The sequence below is a fragment of the Cyprinus carpio genome, unplaced genomic scaffold, assembly GCF_018340385.1.
Source record: "Cyprinus carpio isolate SPL01 unplaced genomic scaffold, ASM1834038v1 S000006643, whole genome shotgun sequence".
Taxonomy (NCBI): Eukaryota; Metazoa; Chordata; class Actinopteri; order Cypriniformes; family Cyprinidae; genus Cyprinus; species Cyprinus carpio.
In genome coordinates, this window is record NW_024879270.1 from 505,261 (window position 1) to 511,468 (window position 6,208).

Consider the following 6,208-nt stretch of genomic DNA (forward strand, 5'->3'; position numbering starts at 1 on the left):
AAAACATGGCCTTTCGGTCCACAGTTTCACAAAATCACAGTAGCATGTCAGATATATACTGTATATATAAGGGTGGGTAGATGGCGTTAGTGAAAATAGCTTTTGCCAACAATAATAAACAACTAAGGTACCCAAAAATGGGAAAAATAGTAAATGTTTGCATACAGTAATCTCCTAAAAATTTGATGAAGTGCATATCTATTAAAAAGTATCTTTCCTTCATGAGTGAACTGATTGCTAGTTCCGTTTATAAAAAGCAGCTTCTTCCTTAGCATAGGCTACCAGATTGTGAACTGACTTAATGCCAAAGAGCCATTAGGGGAAATCCAGGGACTTTTACAGTGAAGTTGGTTTGTTCAGTTTGTTAAAAGACATGCTTTTATAAAATGAGGAAGAAATGCTAACAATTCCAACATAAAGTAAAAAACTAAAAAAAAATTAAAATAATTAAAAAATAAAATGCCAACAGTAAAGGAATGCAAATATAGTTTCTACTTGCATGCTTAATTATTTTTAAAATATACATTTGAGGTGTTGTGTTTTTTTATGCATAGCTGATAGTTAAATAATTTTGGTTTATTTATACATTTTTATTCTTTGTTGCTATATCTGATTTTCACTGATGTTTTAGTGTTTGTCAATAGGCAAGGTTTTTTACATAGATTTTGTTGCATCAGAAATATTTTTATACACTGTTATGTGTGTAGTTGATTAGTTATCTAAAATACACACTTTCTAGTATACTTATATCTTACATGACCAGTAATTTCACTGTTGACTTGTAAAAATCTTCCATGAAACTATATGATTTCTTTGACAAATTAGTTACTTCCCTTGTACATTTGTATAAAACAGCACAAGCATACAAACACTGTTAATCTGTCTGTAAAACAATACTCATAGAAAACTGTTCCATTGTGATTTTGTTCCTCATATTTTCATCCTGTTGGCTCAAAGACAAAGCCAAAATGTTTTGGCAGACCATAAAAGGAAAAGCTTGTCTTTCCAGATAACCATCTGAATGTGAATGAAATTAAACTTGTTTACAGTCACTGGTGTTTTTTTATTTCTTGTTTCCTTGATTCAATAATGTAGTAGTACTGTTCATCATTATGACATTGCAAACCAGGTTTTGCTTTTCATAGTTTAAAACCAACTGGCCAGCAACAATGTTTGTTTATTTGACCAAAGTTAATGTTTTGGTGCTTGGCAAGTGATAATTATGAGTCCTGTTTGCTTGTATCAGAGGTTTATCAAAGTTTAATGTACTGCATCATAAAAGATTATGCTGAAAAATCATCTTTCATTCTCATAGTGATGGTGGTTATGGGTTTGAATGCCAAAATTACTTAAGAAATGTTAACAGCATTATAGTATGAAACTGTGCATTTCTTTTCTGTCACTACCTCTGGTTGTCCTACTAAACAATGGCAAAAATAAGTTATTTATATACTGATTCTGTGATCATTATACTTTTAGATACTAGTGCACCATTTAGTTTGTTTAACCATAATACTCACATCACTCATCTTGAGCACTGTGCAGGTATTTTCAAATTATTTAACTCCTGTGTTCTGTTAAGATCAGCCTGAATTCTTCATTGGGTGGGGTCGCATTGGCCCCAATGGTTAAAGCGTGAATATAGTCATAGTTTTGAAAAAAGCCTATTTTCCCTCTCTGAGCGTGGAGAGAAGGAGGAGAGAGAGTGTGTATTAGTCGTTATGAAGTTATCATCAGTCTGCGGTGTGGAGAATTGGTCACTGATGGTTCTTGTCTTATTTTCTGAAGAAAACTGCAAAGTCGTTGGCTGTAAGAGTCGAGGAAGGAGGAGGTGATGATGAATGAAACCATAGAGGATAGGCAAGATGGAGAGAGTGAGCATAGGTTACGTTGAAAGGTGACCTGCGGTGGAGCGTGTGCCACTTCAGAAGTAAGTGCGAGGTTAGCAGTTATGAGAAAGTGGTCTGAGGTGTGCAGTGGAGCAACTAAAGTGTTGACCATGGAGCAACAGCGCGTGTAGAGTTGGTCCAGTTGGTTGCCTGATTTGTGAGTCGCTGTAGTAGACACTCGCTTGAGATCAAATGAGGCAAGCAGAGTGTTGAAGTCAGCAGCCTGGGGTTTATCTAGGTGGATGTTGAAGTCACCAAGCAGTACCAGAGGAGTACAATCCTCAGAAAAGTTTGATAGTAAAACATCCAACTCCTCCAAGAAGTTTCCCAGTTGACCTGGGGGATGATAAATGACCACAAAGTGGATTTTAACAGGGTGGGTTATAGTAATTGCATGTGATTCAAATGGACTGTTACCTGTAAGAGATGGTTGAAGATCAAATTTCCATTCTTTTGAGATCAGTACCTCCACCCCTCCCGGTCATACGAGGGGTGTGGGAACAAGTGAAATTAGTGGAGAGGGCTGCGGGAGTGGCAGTGTCTTCAGGTTTGATCCAAGTCTCAGTTAGGGCCATGAGGTTGAGACCGGAATGAGTAGCAATAGAAGAAATGAAATCTGCTTTGTTAACAGCAGACTGGCAGTTCCAGAGACCAACTGGAATAGAGAGTAAAGTAGTTGAGGTCAGAGGGACAGGCTGTAGATTTTTGGGATAGGCCTGCCTTCTACGTACAGTGCGTGCTCTCCGAGAGTTCATAGTTGTAGTAGAGATCTGGTAGCACATAGTGAGGACAAATGACCTAAATAGGTTTTTGAGAACAAGCTGTACAAAAAGAAAAGAAAGGGGTGCAAAGTAATACTCTAGTGCCTTGTCGGTGTCCTTGCTCGGTGGAGTCGCGCAGGTAGAGTCGATGGTCTTTACACTCGTCAGTCTTCACACGAGGAGGCTTCAGACAAGGAGGCTTCACACAAGGGCTGCCATGGTGAAACTAACCACTTTTATATTTGAGTACTTGTTATTGATGTCAGCTGGCCACACCTTACTATTTAGCATAAAAAAACTGAGTCACTCCATAGACAAACAAAAGAAAAAAAGAAAAAACGCCACTTCAGCACGTATTTACCACGGTAAAAAAAAAAACACAGTAAATGAAAACTGCACTGTAGTCTAATGAGAAAACAAGACAAAACACTTACAAACTGCTGTCTTTTTCTGTTGCTCGTCTGTTTCTTCTAAATTTTATTTAATTTCATTTTATAAAGGGGGAGGTGTTGCTTCAATTTATAACAAAGTTCTCAGTATTTCTCAGAGGGCGGGCTTCAAGTATAACTAGTTTGAAGTAATGGTGCTTCATATAACATTATCCAGAGAAACGAGTGTTAATGATAAATCCCCTGTGATTTTTGTACTGGCTACTGTATACAGGCCACCAGGGCACCATACAGACAGACCATACATACAGTTTGCTGATTTTACATCCAAGTTAGTGCTGGCTGCAGATAAAGTTTCAATTGTTGGTGATTTAATAAGAGAGAATAAGAGAGAACCAGACTAATATTAGCGTAGATGCCATTCTTCTAACGATGTAGCAAGTACTGTACATCGGGTGTTATGGGAAGTGTTCCCGGTTCCAGTTTACCTAACTGATGCAGTCTAAAAATCCTTTAACAGATCTGGATATTAGAAGCGTATTAGTGTGTTATGTGTAAGCCAGGTTAAAGAGATAGGTCTTTAATCTAGATTTAAACTGCAAGAGTGTGTCTGCCTCCCGAACAATGTTAGGTAGGTTATTCTAGAGTTTAGGCACTAAATAGGAAAAGGATAGGCCGCCCGCAGTTGACTTTGATATTCTAGGTGTTATCAAATTGTCAGAGTTATGAGAATGCAGCGGACGTGGAGGACTATAATGTAACAAGAGCTCGTTCAAATACTGAGGTGCTAAACCATTCAGGGCTTTATAAGTAATAAGCAAGATTTTAAAATCTATATGATGTTTAATAGGGAGCTAGTGCAGTGTTGACAGAACCCGGGCTAATATGGTCATACTTCCCGGTTCTAGTAAGAACTCTAGCTGCTGCATTATGGACTATCTGGAGTTTGTTTATTAACCGTGCAGAACAACCACCCAATAAAGCATTACAATAATCTTACCTTGAGGTCATAAACACATGGATTAACATTTCTGCATTTGACATTGAGAGCATAGGTCGTAATTTAGATATATTTTTGAGATGGAAAATGCAGTTTTACAAATGCTAGAAACATGGTTTTCTAAGGAAAGATTGCTATCAAATAGCACACCTAGGTTCCTAACTGATGACGAAGAATTGACAGAGCAGCCATCAAATCTTAGACAGCGTTCTAGGTTATTACATGCAAAGTTTTTAGGTCCTATAATTAACACCTCTGTTTTTTCAGAATTTAGCAGTAAGAAATTACTCGTCATCCAGTTTTTTTTTTTTTTATATATCGACTATGCATTCCAAAGAAATATAGAGCTGAGTATCATCAGCATAATTGTGAAAGCTAACACTATGTTTCCTGATGATATCTCCCAAGGGTAACATGTAAAGCGTGAAGAGTAATTAGTCCTAGTACTGAGCCTTGAGGTACTCCATACTACACTTGTGATCAATATGATACCTCTTCATTCACTGCTATGAATTGATGGCGGTCATATAAGTATGACCGCCAGCGCCCGTCAGTGAGCCAACACTGCCGCATCCGAGCCAGAATCGGCCCGACACTAAAGTACACAGCGCGCCGGACATAGCCCGGATTAAATTTTAATATCTACTTTACTGTTCACTAATCTTTCATTTAAAATTGATATGCACTCAAAATGTTTACTTTCATTGTAATTATCAATATATAAACATCTAATTATGATCAATGCATTTTAAAAGTAAAGAACTCACTTGATTAAGTTGGGATGAGAAAAAATTATTTACACAACAATTTATTTACAAAACTATGCAATTACAGCAAAAAAGAAAAAAGTTAAACAGAAAAATAAATAATATATATATATATATATATATATATATATATATATATATATATATATATATATATATATATATATATATATATATATATATATATATATATACACAAAACATAACTTTTAGCAAAATTACCCTTGCATTGATTTATACTTTAAATAAATTATACTTAAATTTAACATGTAGAAACAAACACTCAGGTGACACTTTACAATTTACAATAAGGTTTCATTTGTTAACATTAGTTCCCTACCCAACATGGACTAACATGGCAAATACTTAACATTAACCTTAGTTAACTGTAGTTAATATATTAACCTAGTTAATTTCAACATTTACATATACATTAAGAACAAAAGTTGTGCCTGTTAACATTATTTAATGGATCAGAGCTAACATGAACTAACAAAGAACAGTTGTTGTTTTTTAACAGTATCAAAGATTAATGCATACTGTAACAAATGCATTGCTCATTGTTATTTAATGTTAATTTCAACATTTATTAATGTTAACCAAAGAGACCTTACTGTAAAGAGACACAATGAACAACACATTAGTAAATGGCAAAGTTTTAAAATTAAAAACATTTTGTACTTTTATTTATTTATCTAATCATTTACAACTGGATCATTTTTGAGTGAAACAATTAATACTTTTTCTTGGTTGTTGCCAATTTTCAAATCGCTCAGGCAAGCGATGTCTTTCCACATCTTAATCTGGTGACATCTTTGTTCTACATCAAATATATCTTCAATCAAAATACCTATATAATATGCAAGTATTAGTAAAGGTCTAACGTAATGCGTCAATGTGAACTACATTAAATGTATGTTGTAGCAATGTACCTGTTATTTGACAGACTATTTACAGCACTAACAGCAATGACAGCACAATAAGTGGTTGTGCCCAGCATGATTAATATTTAGTGTGTAGCATGGCAATTAAAAAGAGTTCACCCAAAAAATTTTAATCACTTAGTTCCCTTCATACTGTCCGTACTTGACAAACTTCTTGGGTTTGATTACCAGCATAATTCAAAGTATCATCTTTTGAGTTCTGCAGAAAAACAAAAGTCAGAGGTTTGGTAAAACGTAAATGACAGAATTCTGGTTAACTATACATAGAAGTAAATGAATAAACACTTTTCACCAGTCATCGCTATGCAGAAATACAACATTGAATGCTGCAATAAAATGCTTGAAAAATACACATTAAGTAGATCTAAAGCTTGCTGTTGATCAGGTCTCTTTAGTTAATATTCCCCGCAGTTACTGCAGAAAATAACATGGTAACATGGACATTTTACTTTAACTTA